The sequence below is a fragment of the Lethenteron reissneri genome, chromosome 18, assembly GCF_015708825.2.
Source record: "Lethenteron reissneri isolate LAM-NWPU_2019-01 chromosome 18, ASM1570882v1, whole genome shotgun sequence".
NCBI lineage: Eukaryota > Metazoa > Chordata > Hyperoartia > Petromyzontiformes > Petromyzontidae > Lethenteron > Lethenteron reissneri.
The window spans coordinates 9781491-9802156 of record NC_083796.1 but is presented as its reverse complement, the minus strand read 5'-3'; the positions used below and the strand labels follow the sequence as shown (position 1 = coordinate 9802156).

At 41.8% G+C, this 20666-nt stretch overlaps 1 long non-coding RNA gene across 1 annotated transcript; it reads left to right on the top strand.

The window, feature by feature from the left end:
* The first annotated feature begins 5915 nt into the window (after positions 1 to 5915).
* On the top strand, positions 5916 to 16839 carry LOC133343595 (uncharacterized). The gene is made up of 3 exons (XR_009755270.1): positions 5916 to 6068; positions 11534 to 11621; positions 16751 to 16839. It is a non-coding gene; the product is annotated as an uncharacterized LOC133343595 (long non-coding RNA).
* Positions 16840 to 20666: the final 3827 nt, after the last annotated feature.

The window sequence follows — 20666 nt, the reverse complement described above, 5'->3', positions numbered from 1 at the left end:
ACAATAGACCAGCTCTCATCCCTCTTACAAATATGTGAGGGATAATGGGAGTACGCTTCTCCAGTCTACCTCTGCTTTGTAGACTTGAAAAAGGCATATGACCGTGTTCATTGCAATGTCTTGTGTGCAGTGCTGCGGCAGTATGATGTACCAGTGTCGCTTTGCCACGCTATCCGGTCCCTCTATTCCCAGAGTGAGAGCAGCTGTGTCCGTATTCTTGGTATTAAATCAAAGTTGTTCACTGTGGCTGTTGGACTTCGCCAAGGGTGCATCTTTGTAATTTTCACGGACAGGATATCAAGGCGCAGCCAGGGTATGGAGGGTATCCACTACGGGGGCATGGAGGTGGCGTCGCTGCTTTATTCAGATTACTTTGTCCTCTTTTCCTCGTCAGTCTGTGATCTCCAGCGTGCACTCGAACGGTTTGATGCCGAGTGCGAAGCGGTTGGCATGAGGATCAGTACTTCCAAATCTGAGGTCGTGGTTCACTCTCGGGAGACAATGGATTGTGTTCTCCAGGTAAGGGGGAGAAAGGAAGGAGTTTAAATACCTTGGGGTCTCTTACGTGAGTGATGGTAAGTGGGAGATTGGCTGGCGGATCGGCGCAGCGTCTGCAGTGTTGCGGGCGCTGTCCCGTTCCATAGTAGTGAAACAGGAGCTGAGTTTTCAAACAAAGCTCTCAGTTTACAGGTTGATCTACGTTCCCACTCTCACTTATGGTCATGAACTTTTGGTAATGACTAAAATGATGAGATCGTGGGTACGAGGGGCCGAAATGTGGTTTCTCCGCAGGTTACCAAGCTCACCTCCATGATCAGGTGAGCAGCTCGGTAATCTGGGAGAGCCTCACAGCTGAGCCGCTGCTCCTCCGGATCGAGAGGAGCCAGTTGGAGTGGTTCTGGCACCCGGTAAGGATGCCCCCCTCCCGGTAGACTCCCCCAGGAACTCTACCGGGCAGCACGTCCCACTGGGCCAAGACCCCGGGGCCGGCCCAGGAAAACGCTGCTGCTGGCGGGGCTAAGTCGCTCGGCTGTCCTGGGAACGCCTGGGAGTTCCCCAGGAAGAGCTAGAGTCTGTGTATCGTAATGTAGTGTATAGTGTAGTGTACAGTAGCGGCTCCTGCAAAATCTCTCAGGGGGGGCAAATGTTTGGATGATTGATAAGGATAAGGTCCACCCATGCAATGGATAAATTAACAGCTTAAGCATGTAAAGGCAACTTCACTTCTTTAATATTAATGAAAAATAAAGTGACTCTTACAATACATCTTGTTTGTTTCTATACTCACTATTATTACAATCCACTCAGTATCTTTTATTAAAGATTCCACTAGGTAGCGACAAATAATATTGTTGACTGAAACGTGCTTACGTATGATGACGTAAGCACGTTAGTGCGAGCCCTCCCGGAAGCCATAGAGAATGCATTGCAGCGCCCGCCGTTCGAAAAAAAACATCTTTGAATGTAAGTCTATGGGGCCACTCTGGGCGATTCTCAGCCAGAGTGAAATCGCCCAAAAAGAGGCGGTACTCCACAGAACGTGACATGACGCTGAGTGTATAGTAGTGTAGTGTATAGTAGTGTGCAGTAGTGTATAGTGTAGTAGTGTATAGTGTAGTGTATAGTGTAGTGTATAGTGTAGTGTATAGTGTAGTGTATAGTAATGTAGAGCTAGGAGTCTGTCGCCAGGGATAGGGAGTTGTAGATCACCACTACTCAACACGCTGCTGTAGTGTACAGTATAGTGGTGTGTAGTGTATAGTGTATAGTGTAGTAGTGTATAGTGTAGTGTATAGTGTAGTGTATAGTAATGTAGAGCTAGGAGTCTGTCGCCAAGGATAGGGAGTTGTGGACCGCCACTACTCAACACGCTACTGTAGTGTATAGTGTAGTGGTGTGTAGTGTATAGTGTATAGTAATATAGAGCTAGGAGTCTGTCGCCAGGGATAGGGAGGTGTGGACCACCACTACTCAACACGCTACTGTAGTGTATAGTGTAGTGGTGTGTAGTGTGTAGTGTATAGTGTAGTAGTGTATAGTGTAGTGTATAGTGTAGTGTATAGTAATGTAGAGCTAGGAGTCTGTCGCCAAGGATAGGGAGTTGTGGACCGCCACTACTCAACACGCTACTGTAGTGTATAGTGTAGTGGTGTGTAGTGTATAGTGTATAGTAATGTAGAGCTAGGAGTCTGTCGCCAGGGATAGGGAGGTGTGGACCACCACTACTCAACACGCTGCAGTCGCGACCCTCACCAGGACAAGAGGACTGAGAAACGAAAGAATGAATCAATCCTCGCCTCCACAGTGCCGGATTACAGGCGGGCATAGCCACTACCGCCCAACATTTACTTTAAAAAGCATTTGCAGTCATCCAAATAATGGAATGGATGCTAAATGTAGCATGCACGCAATGTTTATTCAATCATATTCGGGGCATCAGGTTTTTAAACGAAAACCTGCCATTTTTTTGCATTGCTGTTTTGAATGTGACGTGCAGTTTGGAAGCACGCGTTAAATTACAATGGTAACATTATGATGTGTACTTTGCAAAGACATCTAGACCAATGCAATTTGCTTGTTCATGACAACAGAATGAATTCCGGAGAGATTATTAAGTGGAGGACAAAGTAAATCACAAGGTGACTCTCATCAAGAGTAAAAGGCAGGGCAGGATTAAAAAAAAAACATCAACCGCTTTGAGTTGTAATTTGGGCTGATTTATGTACAAAGTAATCACACCACAGGCTGCTAAAGTATTTTATAGGAACTCCCATTGTGAAAAGTAAAATGCAGTACCAGTTCTGTGAACATGTCCAGCATCTTTTAGGGAAAACATTCTCGGTTGCATTTTCTAAATGAATAGCGATTCATCAGAATTTAATATGCAAATATAGATCATTGAGGATCCGAAAGCATTGTACAGGACACAGCAGTAAACACTAATAACTCTATTTTGAATCGATACTTTTTTAAAAGTAACTTTACGAAATAAACTATGAAAGTCAATTTATGAATTAATCAATACAGTAGTTGCATCAACGGAAGTGTATAAATAGGCTTGAAGATGTGTTTTAAAATTGCCCACAGATTCATAGGTCCTGATATCGCAACAGCAGTATTACATTGACGAAAATAACCTTTTAATACTTCTTAATACAATTTATCTGACCAAAAACGCCAATCAAGTGACTGGGTGTGTTGAAATTAATTGGCATAATTAAAGGTCGTAATTTTATTCCAGAATATCTAAATATTTTACAAGGTGGCGAATGTAGCGGCCTCCAGTGGTTGGAGGGGGCCACGTGAACATGTTCCATAACACATGCAAATCGTAAAACACGAATACTTACACAAGTAGTTCAATGCTTGTATGGTAAACTTAATAATCAGCATTGCACAGTTATGTGCTACGTACCCTGGCTGGTGTAAGAAGTGACCAGCAGAGGGGGCGAGATGACAAACCCAGCGTTTTGAGTCACAGTAACAGTATAAAGATTTTCCACGTTCATATATTTTTAAAACAATACACGGTCTCCGTGGTCTTTGGTATTTGTTTAAGCAAGTGTGTTTTTTTTACCAAGTCCTGGCCACTTTTTAACCAAGTGGCCTAGACTTTAATTATCTACCCCAGTAGTTTATTGTCTTAAGATGACCTTATGGGGGGATGGTTATTAGTAATAAGCAGTTCTGACAATTGAGCCAATTGTTCAAATTTAAAATCACTCACAAATTGGAGGATTGCAATAGCTTCTAATCTCTTTTTTGCAGCTGAATTTAACATTGCATCGTGGATATCTGGCAGGAAAGAAATGAGGCACTCCTTTGCGGTGTTTCTACGTGTTATGACTATGCTTAAGCAGATACAAACGTTAGTGTCATCAACCCCGTGTTCCTGCAGTGCAGTATCGTGTTCTGGAAACTAAACTACAATGTATAATATTGTATAGGGTGGCCTAAAAGTTAGGAAACGTAGGGTTATTTAATTTATTTTAACACTGGCATTTTTTAAATTTTAATTGTTTATTCTATAAGCTAATATTCTATCTATTATCATTATTTATATCTATTGCTCTTTTTTCTGTGGGGTCACCGCAAATTCGTCATTTACAAACTCAAGCAAGCACCTGAATTCATTGAGACGAAACATAATCGATGAATTTTCAAAGATGTCGCCTGTAATATTTAAAAAAAGAATCAAATATTTATTTCAAAACAGAATGTATGCATGAATTAATGTTAATGGCAGTCAGTTTGAATGTTTGTTAACGTAAATAAATTAACCCAATTTGATTTGTTAAAACAATATAATATCCCTGTGTGTCCTGACTTTTGGGCCACGCTGTGCAGTCGTAATAGTTGTATTGCATGTTGTATGTTTACCTGTAGTCACTCTCATAGCAATTTTAAATGGGCAATTTGTAATCATTGCTAATGTGAGTTAGTATTAAATATTAGCTTCAATGGTCAACTTGAACATATATCTCTCTTTAAGTTATATAATAAAAGTTGCAAACAATAAAGTGTGTAGCCTGCTGAACTCATTAACGTGTTCAATTCTGCCATACAATTCAAATACCAACTCTCACACTCGTCGGTGCTTTCACCTACGAGTACAATAAATTAGGCTTTCCCCCTCTTTATTGATCACGCTAATGATGTTAAGTCTTACAGACTACAATATTTAAATCTGTTGTATGGTAGGAGTAGTATATGTGAACTCCATATGTACGCTGAGCTGTAGTGAGGGAATACAGGGCGCTTCAAAAAGATGTTAACACTTAAGAGAATTTGCAACAACGCCACAAGAAATGTGCCTCCAGGCTCTGGAGACCACCTGGAGAAGATTCCAGGCAACGTGTTGACAACGATGGCGAACAAGTGGAGATTCTGACTTTTTGAAGCGATTAGCATACATTTGCTGTCATGTTACAGTATATTATCCGTTCTTTTTCCATGAAAAAGATTGTCTAATTTAAGTGTGAACATTTTTTTGAAGCACCCTGTACATGCGAGTAAAATTGCCTTACGAAAATGAACTACTACACTTGTCGTCTTATTACACTCACCTGCAGCATTTTCATCTATGACTTTTAAAAAACGTATTTTCCAGATTTTAAATGAGTTATTTTAAGACCTGAATTTGAAAATGCCCATTTTCAATACTTTAAAAAAATACACTCATTACAATGTTGGTAAAAAAAATGTTCATTGGCCTTGCTCTGTAATGCAGGAAGTTGTTCTCCAATGTGTTAGTTGTATACGCTGCGTCTGTATCCATCACTGTCATCACCAATGCTTCACAACGGTATTTGCAAATTGTTAAATAATTGTGTTTGCTCACATTTGCAAGCAAAATAATAAATAAGATATTCCATCGATATCATAAGTAATCAATTATGGAGCTTATACACAGCAAAAAAACGGAGTGGAGAATATTCCTAAAAAAAATAATAACTCCTCCTTCCCATATATGTTTCCCCCCAAAAATAAAAAAATTACACAACCCGTCAAATGCACGGTCTTCCGTGAAGGCATCTCATGAGCAGAATTGTTTTCATACTTGTACAAGCAAATTCTGGACCGGTTCTGACATGCATTGTCTCATCAGCAGTCAGACTGGTTCGAATCCATGCTGATGAACTGCTGGGCGTGTATGGACAAAGACACTGCCTGTAATAAATGGGTCCTAGTTCAACGCAATAATATACAATACTTAACACAAAATGAACATTACAGACTAGGCAATTTAATTTACGAGCACCATTATTTTTTGTAACATTTTTATTCCTTCAAATCCAGGGAAGACATTTGTTTTGTGTCTCAGCTTATAGCAGCAGTGTTCGCAGTGGATGGTACAGTACGTAAAGCTATCACATTATTGCAATGGATTTGAAATTCAACAGACTTCAGTACAACTGGACAGGTCACGGTCCCACGGAAAATACAACTGACCGTGCAGCCACTGAAGAAGCTACGGCAGTAATGAGCACCTCTGGGGCACACTGAAGGAGGATTCTATACCCTCGGGAGATTGCGGCATCGTTCTGCTGGTTCATCCAAGTATTAAGGTACTTTAAATAGCGTTTCACTGTATCAAGTGGGGATTTGTATGTTCGCGCTCGCGGGATAGAGATGCTAAATTGTACATGCTGTCGACATGCGATATTTCATTGAATGCCAATGTACATACGTGCCGTTGTTAAGAGATTCACATCTCGAACGATGTTGAGCGACGTTATGCAATCTGCTGAGATAAACGGTTATAGTTTGTTTGTTTTCTAATGTCTCTCAGACGAAGATTTATAGTTATTTAATTAAGCGTGGACTTCACTTGAGCAATGAACCCTAAAACGTACGGCACGTTCTCACATTCATACCTCGAGCAGGGAATCAATTGTTGGCAAAGGCTCAAATCCTGTAATATTATATATTCATCAACCCGATGTGCCTCCACTCCACTGTGGTAAAATTCAAAGCGAACATTATATTACTTTTCATCACGATAAGTCACTGTCGATCCAAGAAAAGTTTGCACCACGACCTGGCAAAGCGGCTCTTTGATGCGCAATAGATAGAAGCTTCACATATGCGCAAAAGTATTGGTCTCTAGTGCACTTAATGGTCACATTCGTCCAACGACTGCCTTGTTAGGCACCAGATCATGAATCAGTCAGCACCACGAGCCGCTGTAGATGCTGCACTGTGATATTTATGTCACGGGGATAGCTCCTGGTACGAGGTAAGATTCCAGTAATTTCGCAACGCACCTATAATATAGCAAAATGTTACAATTAAGCTGCACATGGGAAAGTGTCAGTAACTGTGTACTTTTATCCGTTAGCAATAACCGAAGCCACCACTTGTTCTTTTATTTTAAATGTTTTTAACAAACTCGTGGCCTTGCCTTCCAAGACGACTTGAAGGAAATGGCCATTCCACAATCCGCCGTGGCTGGCATATACTGTAATTTACATGACAGCAATGGGGCAATTTCTTGGACAAGGCAGAGTCTGTCAACCCTGGGATGGGAGCGGGCAGCCAGTTTGATTGATCAGGTGACGGCAGAGGCGGGCTTGGCTGGGTCAAGGCCAGGACATTAATTAGCATCTGAGAGGGAGTGGGAAATAAGATGTCGGTCTGACGAGCTGCCAATCTGCGCTGGCCTCATTGTGAGAGTTGACAGGTGGCACGGAGGGTCTGGCAGGCGTAACAAAACGCGCCGCCGCTAACGGTAGGTGTGAATATAAATGATGGGGGTTTTTTTTTTCTGCAGGAATTTTATTCCAAGGAAAATGACACATCGGATGGAGAAGCTGATGACTTCTTCAGATTCATACGTGACGGACCTTCGTATGTTAGGCGTTGCGCGGCCGAATGAAAACGACAGTGTATGCACGGATGTACGCGTGTGCTGTTTGTGTGTCATTGTAGACATACTAACGCTATTTTTATTGTTACCTTTTTTTTACGAATCATATTGAAATTTTCTTTGGGATTCGTGTACTTGTAATACACATACAACATTTGAATGGTATATTTATATACACATTTATACCCGAAATATTCTAAACCAAAACACTGGAGGATATAAAATCTGGATGAATAATATTACGAGTCTTTTTTCACAACGCTGAATCTGTACACGTAGACTCCACTTTTGTCAAATCCACTGCTGGATGAGGGCCTGCCCGTGCCGCGTAGGTCGCAGGCTTTATTTGATCATACCTCCCTCCTCTAGTCAATGCTGAATTGGTGAATGCGTGAAGCATCGACGTCGGAGCATAAATCGATCCACTTTCATGTGGCGACAACGCCGGTCCCGACACTTGTGCGTTTAGCCGATGTCTTTTTAGTGAGTGTTTTGCGTGTAGGTAGGAAACCAATGTCTCCAGAAAAAAGAAGAAAAACCCACTCAGATATGACACTCAAAGGTCTGCACAGATTGGTTCACACAACTCACTCGCGAAACTCCCATCTCATGGGCCACTTTGCAAGCCACGGGGTATGGGAGCCTCGCAAATGAATGTGAATGGATCAATCTATGCCCCCATTGTTCTGGATGACAGGCATGAACCACCACGTAAAGGAGTTTTTGTTTTACTTGTATTGCAGAAATCAGAAGGTTGGTGTGTTAGAATTTTTGTTTAGCGAATATGCTCGATTTTAGTTTTGTGTTTCTCATCTATCTCGGCGAATCAAACATTCAGATTTTCTTGGCTAAGTTCTTTCATGATTTCCTGTACAGTAGTAAATTTTGATTGGTCGTCATATTGACTGTCAGTAAACCTTAAATTGTTAATATTTTTCCATTCGCTTCTATGCCTTTGTCCAATTCAAATTCTTGAATAAATGTTGGAATCTTATTGGGAATAGCCTTGGTGAGATCGTATCTCCTTGCCTGACTCCTCTTCTAATCTCTATTTGGTTACTTCATACAATTTGAGTGTAGCTACTACATTTTTATGAATGGTAATTAAAAATTAATATATTTAGATATATTTTATATTAAGGCCTTGATTTGTAAGGACTTGGATGACGACATAAATGTAAACTGAAAAAAAAAGTATTTTATAATTTACAAAAGCGAAATAATAGGGGTTACCCCTTTTTCTGGCAACAAAACTGAAACCTTTTTTACGAGGATTCATGTGTGTATCCACCACAATACTTGCAGTCAAAATGCAAACAAAAACACACTGATAATATATGCATTGTCCTTGAAACTGATCGGTCCACACAAAAGCTAGATAATGGTATTTGATGTTATTTTTTTTCTAGAATGATTGATATAATGTCTGTCGCATCTAAAATCTTACCCTACACTTTTGGTAACGTGTAACATTAGGAATTGTATAATATTCTAAAGCTGCACAACGAAAGCACTTTGTCTCTCTGATCTAGTTGAGCCACATATCTCGCGCAGAAAGATTCACCGCCAATTCATCCAGAGAGTGCAATGTATTTTAATCGGAACCTGACATTTTCAACATCGGGTTCTAATGGGGCAATTTAATTGGCTGTGACATGTCTTGAGCAGTCCTGCTACAACGAACACTATTCATTATGAAGTTTCCTTTGCAAATGCTCAGACATACAAAAGACTGCACCTTAAAATTAGATATTATGTATCATTCAATTCACTCAAACTGGACCCATATGAAACTAAACGCCCGTTGATTTAAGTGATCGTTAAGCTAAGGCTCATCGTTATTATTATTCTACTTCATATGGCAGATGAACCGATAAAATTATACTTTGACGGTATATCGGCCAATGATGTGTACTCTGGTTTTGTGCACGAGATATTATATGAACGTTTTTTTCTTACTGCACACATGCTGTGAGATAAACACAAACATATAATGAACAGCTCTATGTCATTCCACTGCTGGATGAAGGCATCCCCTTGATTAAACGTCAAGGGGTTCTTAGACCATAATGCCAAGGTGGATACGGACCCCTTGAGATATCATTTGTATTGGCTGGCAATACAAGTCAAGGTTGTTCAGTTAATTACACTAAGTTCGAACCACTGCACCACCACTCCCTCCACACACAATAGTCAAGTGACATTAAAGGTGCAATGTATTGTACAACATCCGATGCTGATGATGTACGTGGACTACAGTTATTATGTATGCAAAGCTTTATCTCTTTGTCAGTTAACATCGCTTATTGACGATGCATGCAAAGAAAATGCTAAAGTTATATTCACGCGAACGGTACAACAAGCGAAACAAGCATGACAGATCACACAAATACAGACGATACAAATGATATCGTACGTGCGATTAATTAATGATTCAATCAAATTGCGACACCAAGTCGTGACAATTCATTGGCTCACTGAGGAGGGGGGTGGAGGGGATTCATTTTTAAATACCTGCAGGAGACATGCATCGATTCGTGCACCATGCTTGGTAAAAAAATAACATGTTTTATAAGCTTCCATTTAACTTTTACAACTACAAAAAAAACATTGACAGTGTTGCTGGTGTATATGTGCCTTCAGTGCTGTATTCAAATGCTTTATTATTATAATAATAAACTGATTCACGATGTCCCATGTTGCCCATTTGGTTAAGACGTGAATCAGTGAATCGCCGACGCAATCATTCATCATATATTTTAATTCGACGAAATTATATTTTGACAAAATTGGACAGAACACTCGAGTGCTTTGTCCCATCGTTGTCGTTAATGGTGACAATGTGATGTTACACAACACAATGGGTTGAACATGTGAAACAGGCCCGGTATGTGAGTTATAATATTTCGTCTATTCCTATTAAAATACTTTCCATACGCAATTTAAAAAGGTCAACACACGGCAAACGTATCTAAACTGATTCAGCAACAACGTGCAAAGTTCTGTGTTGAGATCGCAAACGTAACGATGTGACTAGGCAAGAGGATCCGCGAAATATAATATCCCCGGTGCGACCGTGCGAGACAAATCAAATGTTGGGGCCCCCACATGAACAATTGCCGCACCCCCTGAGCTGATAATGTCGTTACGTCTCTGCCACACACGTGTGTTAATCGAAGGTGGGTGCCGATCAGTCTCATCAGCACGCTCGACTGACGAGACGCGCTTAACTCCAGTTCAGTGTTCTATCTTAAACAAATGCCGATGGAAACATTCGCTCAGAGTCGGATAAAAGACCAAAGAATGGACAATTTACCAAAAGGCAGAAGCCTTGGGCAATTGTAAACGAAGCAAACTCAAGAAATGTAAAACCTTAACCCCCACGCAAGGTAACTCTAACCTCATGTCCCCACTGACGAGCCCTTGTGGGCTGCGAGGAAGTCATTAATCCTCGTTCTGTTCTACGAATTAGTCTCCCTTTGTAGTGCAGCGTGTTTGTGGAAAGTGACAGGGGAGAGGTACGTGCGCAACGGAAACGTTCTATCAAAGTGATCCATCTGTTGAGATGTGTCCTAGGCTGGGTTTATATATGCGAAGGGAAAAAAAAACCACGACGATTGTAAGTTTTAATCATTTAGATATTTTGTGTAAATGGTGCAATTCCTCTGGTTATGTTTTTGTAAAATCTCTTTAGCACGCTTTGCAGCATGACAAGGGCAGCTGTTGTGTTACTTACAGGAACTGTGTGAATTTAAGTTGTACAAAATGCCCTCTGTGTCTGCATGGGTTATTTAAAGATTAACTCAGCTGGATTGTGCATTTACTCGTAAACAGTTTAAAAGTATGTAAATACATATTAAATTAAAATTTTAAGCCATAGGAAATGTACAATGATAATTTCTATTAATCAACACATGTGCACTATCCCAGCATTGATATGATAATTATCATACGGTGCATATGTATGTAAAAATTTCACTAAAAAAACATGCTTTAAATATAATTGTACGCTGTGGTACGATTAACAAAAAATACAATTCCCAACCTAAAACAACAAAAAACTCAACAGATTCCTCAATAACACTGCCCTGAATGGAAACAAGAATATATGTAATGGATGATGTTGAGGCAATGTCCTTTCTTCATAGGGAAATGCATGTTCAGCTGATGCAGGCTGTGCATTAGCAACGCCATTCCAAACAGGAGTCACATCCTCCTGCTTATACTTACAGTGGATGCTCCTCGGACACAGGTAAGTTCATTACCATACAGATATTGTTGTTTTAATTATTTTTTCATTGTTATGCTCGTTCTGCCTAGGAAAGCCTCGGTGAATTTCGCAACTCTTTTTTTTAATCAAGGGAGGCCCGCCAAATTGTTGCAGTCGGAGACGATTGAGCTATTTGCCCCCCATAGTTTTCACGCAAGAGCTCTTTCCCATAACCACAGTATCTTGTCAATCCAGCAGCATTTAATTAACATCAAACATTCGTAGCATAACTAGCGCGGACGCAGGGGGTGTCTTCTTACCTCTCTATCCCCCTGGTGGACAAAGCTACGAGTTGGGACCCCCTTAACAACCACCGTGAGATGTTTTCAACAGCCCCTACAGCGCTAAATGTTCGAGACCGCAAACGTAACGATGTGATTGGGCAAGAGGAGCCGCGAAATATAATATCCCAGGTGCGACCGTGCGAGACAAATCAAATGTTGGGGCTCCACCTGAACAATTGCCACACCCCCTGAGCTGATAATGTCGTTACGTCTCTGCCACACACGTGTGTTTGCTGGACGTCTATCGCACCGTACGTAGCCAACCGTGATAATCGAAGGTGAGTGCCGATCAGTCTCATCAGCACGCTCGACTGACGAGACGCGCTGAACTCCATGCCGATGGAAACATTCGCTCAGAGTCGGATAAAAGACCAAAGAACGGACAATTTACCAAAATGTCCCGTTGCTTCACGCAGGGTGAAATAATTTGCTTGTTGCTCTTTGACTCTTTCGGTAAATCTTCTTGGTTCTTTCGATAAAGTCACGTAGAAGGGAAGTAATAAAATAATAAAAATAAAACATAATAAAACAATTCTCACGACGTTTCGGCCACAACGCAAGCAGCCGTCCTCAGGTGAAAACCAGGTCCGTCGAGGCGACAGAGTCTGAATGAAACAGCACACGGGCTTAGAGCATATATATAAGCTGGGCGCATTGACAAAGGAATTTGCATATCAACAGGAATTTAGCATATTTATGGGAAATGCAGGAATGTAATTAGTACTGCATATGCATGTGCATTATGCAGGATTAACAGCATCAAAGGGAGCTGCAGTTACTGCTGCAATTCTTTCGGTAAAGTCACGTAGAAGGAAAATAAATTAAATAGTAGAATACGACGTTTCGATTGCAACACAAGCAGTCGTCATCAGGTAGAACTAGACTTGAGAGAGAGACAAAACACAGACGCGGAGACACACAGACGCGGAGACACACAGAGACAGACACACAAGCAGAGAGAGACAACACAGAGACACACAGAGAGAGAGAGAGACATTATATACTCCGCAATCCACCATAAAAGCACACAATACGGGGCATTTAAGGACTACGTATTGAGTCGTGTGAATTAAGACTGAACACGCGTGCTTTGGCATGTGCGCCTGATGACACGTACGGTTACATCCACACACACACAAGCTCAATGCTGCGATGTTCTCCAGCTCAGTGGGCAAATCAATAGCGAGGTTCGATGCCAGTCAGCTCGTTGCGAGACACCTTACTCTAAAAGTTTCACCGCCGAATCGTTGTGTCTCGTGCTTATTCAGCTCATACGGTGACAATCAGTCTCGCACACGCGTACTGCTTGATTGTATTTACATGTAAAATACGTCTGATCGTAATGTGGGGTTTGCGCACCTTTAATAACTTCGCGATTAAATTTCGATTTTAAGCTTTCGTGACTGCAGGGATTCATCTTCTTGGTTCTTTCGGTAAAGTCACGTAGAAGGGAAGTAATACAATAATAGAAATAAAACATAATAAAATAATTCTCACGACGTTTCGGCCACAACGCAAGCAGCCGTCCTCAGGTGAAGACCAGGTCTTCCAACATTTTCTGGAGTTTTGTTGAGGTATTGGACGTCATCATTCATCTGTCGTCAGCACGGTTAATGTTTTCACATTTACATCTATGCATTTCTTGGATGGAATCAGTCACGTGTGGCTTTTCTAGTTTGAAAAAGAAACGTTAATTGGTCACACGGCCCAACGGTAGCGCACCCACCGCTTCATTGCAGAGGTTCACGGTTCAAAGCCAGCAGCCACCCCTATTATTATTATTGACATGGAAATAACTATTCTGATATGCACCCCATTGCTTCACATTGGAGTTTAAATATCCCCTAGAGTTTTTTGCACGAGTAGGCCATTGTTTGTTGCCAGCATCAGCCCAAACTATTCAAATTCGAAAATTTCCTCGCAATTTGCTCAATTGAGATTATGCACAGAAATCATTGGCCGCCTACTGGCAGGCGAATGCCCCAGGTCACGCTTGCAAATGAGACTATACTAATCTCTTGAGTTCTCACTTGGTTAAACAAATCGAACTTCAAATGGAATTATTAATTGTATCTGTGCATGGAGAATATTTGAAGGCTCATAAATAGTACACCGGTACACTTGGGTGCACGATGATTTATGTTTCAGATTGCTCTTTTAAAGAAGTTTCATCGATAAGTTATTAATGCCCTGGAGTAAACCTTCTGTTTTTTATGGATAATTTAACGTCATACCATTTTAAAGAAAGTGCAGACATCTGGCGTGAAGACTTTTTAATGCCATGGGTACTATTTTGATATTGATATTTGTGGATTAAATATTGCTTTCCAATTTTACATTACTTAGAAATGCTCATTGCACGGAAATCGTAGAGAACCAAATAATGGTCAATTTAGAGTTTCATTGACCAGATCCGGAAGAACGCTGGCGAACAGTGGAACAACGCGGACGTCCAAAACAAACGCCCCATTCGAGACCCAAACATTACAACCCTTGACTTTGAAATTTTTCCACGAAGGCACCGGTGGTGGAACCACCAACTTGCACCATAACATTAACGGGCCGATGGATACGCACATCTTCTTCACGAATGGAAATTTAAAGACACAAGCCACGGCGCGATAGTGGCCAAGCAACCCACACTAACGGACCTCATCCTAAACCACTGTGGTTTGCGCTCGTGCAACAGAGGATGAGTAAAACTGCACGAACTCTCTCTCCTGAAAGGCCTCTAGTGTCGAGCAGACCTCGATGTTGGCATTTAGTTCCCGAACATATCGACATCACACGCAAGAATATAAATAGAATCGGCCACGAGAGAAATATGGGTTTTTTTCTACAAACGATCACACATTCCATCAATTTCATCTTAGAAAGGCGAACGAATATCAAATACCACCATACCCAGCTTTTGCGGACTATTAAGAGGCATTCGATTTTGTTGACGCTGGCGCGGTCAAATAGCAGCCAAAATATAAACACACATCTTGGGAAGATGGAGGGATGATCAGCTCACGCATAAGACAACGGGTCGTAGCATCGCAGGATCACGAGGGATGGTGACTGTGCGAAGAAGGCTTTCATCCAGCAGTAGATAGAGCATGACTGATGATGAACGTGCGTATCATTTAAGTGCGTCCTTTCGAGGAATGTTCTAATCGTAACAATTTACACACATCCCTTTTATAAATCGACTGCTGAATGAGTGCCTCCCCATGCCGCGACACGTCTTTGACGGTTTAGTTGATCATACTTCATCGCACCCATTAGCGAAGCATATACGCATAGCGATGTGCTCTCTACGATGAGATGGGACATTCAAAATTAAACAGTGCCACGGCGGCGAGGCCGGTGTCACGTGTTGCGCACGAGGATACGCTCGCGGCTCGTGTTGTGGTGAGCCCGTGAGCTCATTGCGAATTCGAGTGAATTAACTGTTGACGGTGAACGTTACAGCTTCGAGGAAATGCGGTCATCTCCTGTGTGAGGCAATTGATGGAGAGGATTTATGTAAAAAGAAAAACACGTAACTTATAGCCCTTTCGATTTAAAGCTTTCGTGACTGTAGGGATTCATCTTCTTGGTTCTTTCGGTTTCATTCAGACGCTGTCTCCCCGACAGACCTGGTCTTCACCTGAGGACGGCTGCTTGCGTTGTGGCCGAAACGTCGTGAGAATTATTTTATTATGTTTTATTTGTATTATTTTATTACTTCCCTTCTACGTGACTTTACCGAAAAAAACAATAAGATTATGGCCCTTTGTCAACCCACTGCTGAATCGGAATATGTATTTATACTGGAGGAATCAGATGCGCTACAAAGCTCCTTTTCATAGATGTCCAATAGTTTTCACACATGTCGAGTAGAATCAAAGCATTCCCGTGCCACTTTAGTAACGGGCGTTAATTCACCATATTTTATCTAATTTTATCAGTGCGGGTTGGTGAAGACAGGGAGCATAGACCGAGAAGCATAGAAGCACAGCACAATGATGGATTTTGCTGCCCTGCCCTCTTGCTGAACACCGTTTAACAGTTCCACAGCCACCTAAGACGTAACACAGTCCCACACAGTCCCACACAGTCACCTGTGGCAACCTGGAGTACGTGGAGGTCACCCATCCAAGCACTAGCCAGGCTCAAAACCTGCTTAGCTTCCAGGGTCTGATGAGAATGGGCACATTCTGGTTGATGCGGTCGTTCGTCACAACATATGCCTGTTCTCGAAATCGCCTCTGTAAACATAATGCAGGGACTCCCCTACTTACGAACGAGGTAGGTTCCAGAGGTCTGTTCGTCAGTCGATTTGTTGGTAAGTCTAACTTTACGCCTATCGATTCCAAACATGTTTTTTTTATAAAGTCACGTGACTTTACCGAAAGAACCAAGAAGACGAATCCCTGCAGTCACGAAAGCTTTAAATCGAAATCCAAACATGTTGTACGACATGTACACTATTACACAGGGAATGTCTTTACAAGTTGTATAATCTCATGTAGACGTAGAGGCCACTGGTTCTTCATGTTCTGCAGATGTACATGCCATATATTGGAAATGCCATCTGTTGCGTGGCGGTTGAACTTACGACTCTCGGTCAGAACAGGCAACTGGACGTACGGACAGGTTTGTTCGTATCTCTGAAAGTTCGTAAGTCGTCGAATGTTCGTAACTAGAGTAGTACCTGTAGAGATGAAGTATTGATCGTGATGAAATGGAGTACACTGGAATATTTCACGAATGTAAATGTGGTACTGGCAGTGGAGGCATCGATAGAGTTTGGCTGCAGAATTTGTTCTTTTCATTCGTACACTTTTTTTTATTTCACAGTGAGCGCAAGGTGGACGAACCTGAACTTGGATCTACCCATCGTCGGAATAACATCGCCGAGACTTCTCACGATAGATCCTCTATGTCAGGGGTCCCCAACCCCCGGGCTAAGGACCGGTACCGGTCCGTGGTCTGTTAGGAACCGGTCCGCACAGCAGCAGCAGGTGAGAGCGGTGAGTCTGCACGTGGCCTGCCCATTATTTTATTATTTACCAATTTCCATCCGCGCCTCTTTCCCGCACCGCGCACTTGTCTCAGTCACAGTTTTGGTAAGCCCACAAGCTGCTAACCCCCTAGCCAAAATTAGTAAAAAAACAAACGTCGCTGGAGAGCTTCTTTGAAAAGGGGGAAAGACCAAATGATGAACCCCCCCCCCCCTCCCCCGGTCCGTGAAAAATAGTCTTCAACGAAACCGGTCCCTGGTGCCAAACAGGTTGGGGACCGCTGGTCTAAGTGATCATAGGCAGCCAAACGATCATGGCTCTTGAAAACCTCATCATGACCCTGCACTTTTCACATAGGAAGAGCAATCCCAGCTAAAGATGTGTGCTCCTAGATTACATGTGACAATGCCCCATGGATCGGTCATATCGTTCAGAACATATTGTGTGCGTACAAGTACAGCTACATAATTTATGGGTTTTGGTATTGCTGTATAAACTTACATCTTGTCGTGAGATTGGCAGAATGGTACAAGTAATACATCTGAGACAATCAAACAGAGTTTTGTTAATACCTAACAATTATATTGATGCTATTATGACTGTAATAATCCACACAAAGTATCATAATAACATCATAGTTTTCAAATGATTATACGTGAATATTTATTCTTAACTATGCATATGGGGCTCGGTTTAATAGATGTATGTTGAAATGTGTAATGCACATTGCCGGCTTTCATGTAAGCTATGAATTGCGTGCTTTTAAAAGAATGAATCATTACATCGTATCGGTGACAGGTGGATAGTAAATAAACACCGTACAGGAAGCACGCGGTTACATCAACAGAGGCACCCACTGTGAATGTCAGTCGGGAGCCCACAGCTCTCCGTGAGCCGAATAATCCCCGCCCCCCCCCCCACCATCATGTTGGCCTTATTAGTTCTAGATTTGAAGCTTTCGTGACTGCAAGGATTCATATTCTTAGGTTTTTTCGGTAAAGTCACGTAGGTAAAAAAAGTTTAAATTAATAAAAGTAAAATAAATAAAAATAATAATCCGAAACGTCGTGATTTTTTATTTTACTTTTATAATTTTTTATTTTTTACCTACGTGACTTTACCGAAAAAAACCTAAGAATATGGCCTAATTAGGTTTTCACTCCCGGATTGTTCACCCCCGCTCTAGCCCAGAGCCACGGGCACGCGGCGGTTAAATGCAGAGATCTGGGGCTCGGTCGCCAACAAGGCGGGCGCGCCGCTACGAGGTTAAACAGCGGACTAATAAACCGCTTCGCTTATAGTGATGCCACTCGCCATACAGACGCAACGATTGGGCTCTTCGTGCAATTCGATGTGACTAGGCAAGAAAACAAGCGCGCTCTGCCGGCAATTTTGCCATCAGCCTCTCTCCTCTGGGGCAGTAATTGCATTCCCCCGGCTTTTGGACATTAGCACATTATGTTAAAAGGGGGGAACTGCGATTTAAACTCAGCTGTAACCACCGGTGCAGCATTGCTTCAGCGGCCGCCTCTGCAAGGAGAGTCATCCCTGAATTGGAATAAGACATCTGATCAGTATGCAGTGTTTAATGCAATTGAGTTTGCTCAAAGCCTAATCATATGAGCAATACACCAAATGGTGATAACACAAGACGTGGCATTAATTTAAAAGAAGATTTTTTTTATGCATAGATATAATTGGCCATAACCGTTACATTATTTAAAAAAGCCTATATATTTTACAGTTTTATTTTTCTACAAAAAACGTTTATTGAAGAGCTCCGTTATACCAGAATTATTCTACTGAAGGAAAATAAATTCACGTGAAATACGTAAATGTATTTTACATTCGAACGTGTGCAAATAATGTTGCCGAATTGGAGGGAAAAAAACGTGCAGATCCTTTTCTGCATATTTAGAATTTGTATTCGTACTACGGGACTGTATCATTAACTTTTAATTTTAAATGAATATCTTCGACAAAATACATTTTCTCCGCCGCTTCGAGTTCAAAAGTTCACTTTGGATAAGCATTTACTGAAGAAGAATAAGAAGTAGAACCTTCTGTGGCTTCTGAACATTGCGGTTATCTGCGATCACGGCATTGTTGAGCCGACATGCAACTGGAGAATTAAAAAAAAGGGCTGGGGGCGGGGGGGGGAAACAGGAGATTTAAAAAATCCTTATCGGCAGTCGGAGGTGGTTCCAGGACTTGTCACTTTAATCCTTAGAGAGATCTGCATTCTGAGGAAGGGACATGGCAAGGGGAGAGACTCGATCAAACTCGCTGACAGCAACATCTGATATCCGAAGGCTGCCCTTTTACACGTCAGCACATTATTCTGCCATTTAGTATTTTACTCCTTTGGTTGTTGAAAAATATCAGACCGACGCAATCTATCTATATTTTTCATACTATCTAATTAAAAATATCACACGTAAAAAAAATGTGTACTGTACTCGATTATGCTTTTTTAATGAGACAATGTTGTTTCAGGGTACAGTTTTCTAATTTATTTAAAACAAAATCACCACGTTTGCTTAATGGAATGAATTGTAATAATAATGAAAGCTAAAATACACTGACGATTATTTTTGACACTGAATGTAGGAAAATATACTGTACATTTGAAACACACTCTTCAAAGCAATGGATTCCCAGGAGTGAATAGATCTATGTACGTAAAATACATACACATTATGTGGCTTCAAGTCTGTATATATGTAGGGGGGAGTAGTGATGCAGTGGTTAGGGCACTGCATTGTATTAGGTCGCATGCGTTACACACAAAGTCCTTGCCACAAATGAACCACAACACCTTGACGATCTCGTGAAGGAGCATAAACCATCATCACGCAGACTCCGGTCATCCTCGCAAGCAGCGACATTTGGCTCGCCATCGAACAAAGAGGGCGGTGGTTACCGCATCGCACCCTGACAGATGCGCTTCTCCGGCCGTCTGGAACGCTCTTCGTTCCGATATTAAGAAGCCACTGAAGCTACGCACTTGTAAATAATCTAGATTGAAAACTCGTTTCTTTAGAACTGCTTTTCGTGTTTATTTATTTGTCCTTCTCCCGCACCTCCAATTATCACAGTTGCATACGTACGGTGCGAAATAATTTCAACATTAATGCATACATACATGGACCTCGCGTCCCGAGTTTGATTTCTGACCATGGCTCACATCCGCGATGAGAGATATTTGAACCAATCCTGGGCCCCACCTTCACCAATCAGCATTGACCGACACGGCGAGGTATGGACAAACGATGACACCCCCCACCCCCTTGTGACTAAAATAGTGCGGAGAGGCTTTCATCCAACAGTCGACTGACAAAGGATATTGATTTAGCAAAACAAGCGGAGGGGAAAAAAAAAGAAGACTAAATCGAACGATAAATCGAACGATTTAGTCTACAAAAAAGAGAAAAGGAGTTTTACCCGAAACTTTTATCATCCATCTAAAATGCCAACTTTTTTTTCCACTCGTAGCAGGTAGCAAGAGGGTTGTAATAGTATCTAACTGTCCCCTAGAGGGAAAGTGAGTCTCTCCTTCCTGATTTATGCACGGCCACAGCAGCTGGATTGTTCTCTCTGTGAAAGCTTATCGGACTAAAGGGCACAGGTGGCCAAGCTGCAATGGTCCATTTCCGAGTCTCGAGCGAGTGCTAGAATTTCTGAGAACCGGCCTAAACCCCAAACCCTTTAAAAAGAGTGGTTGTGTTTGAAGCCCAGGTTTCAAATTTGGT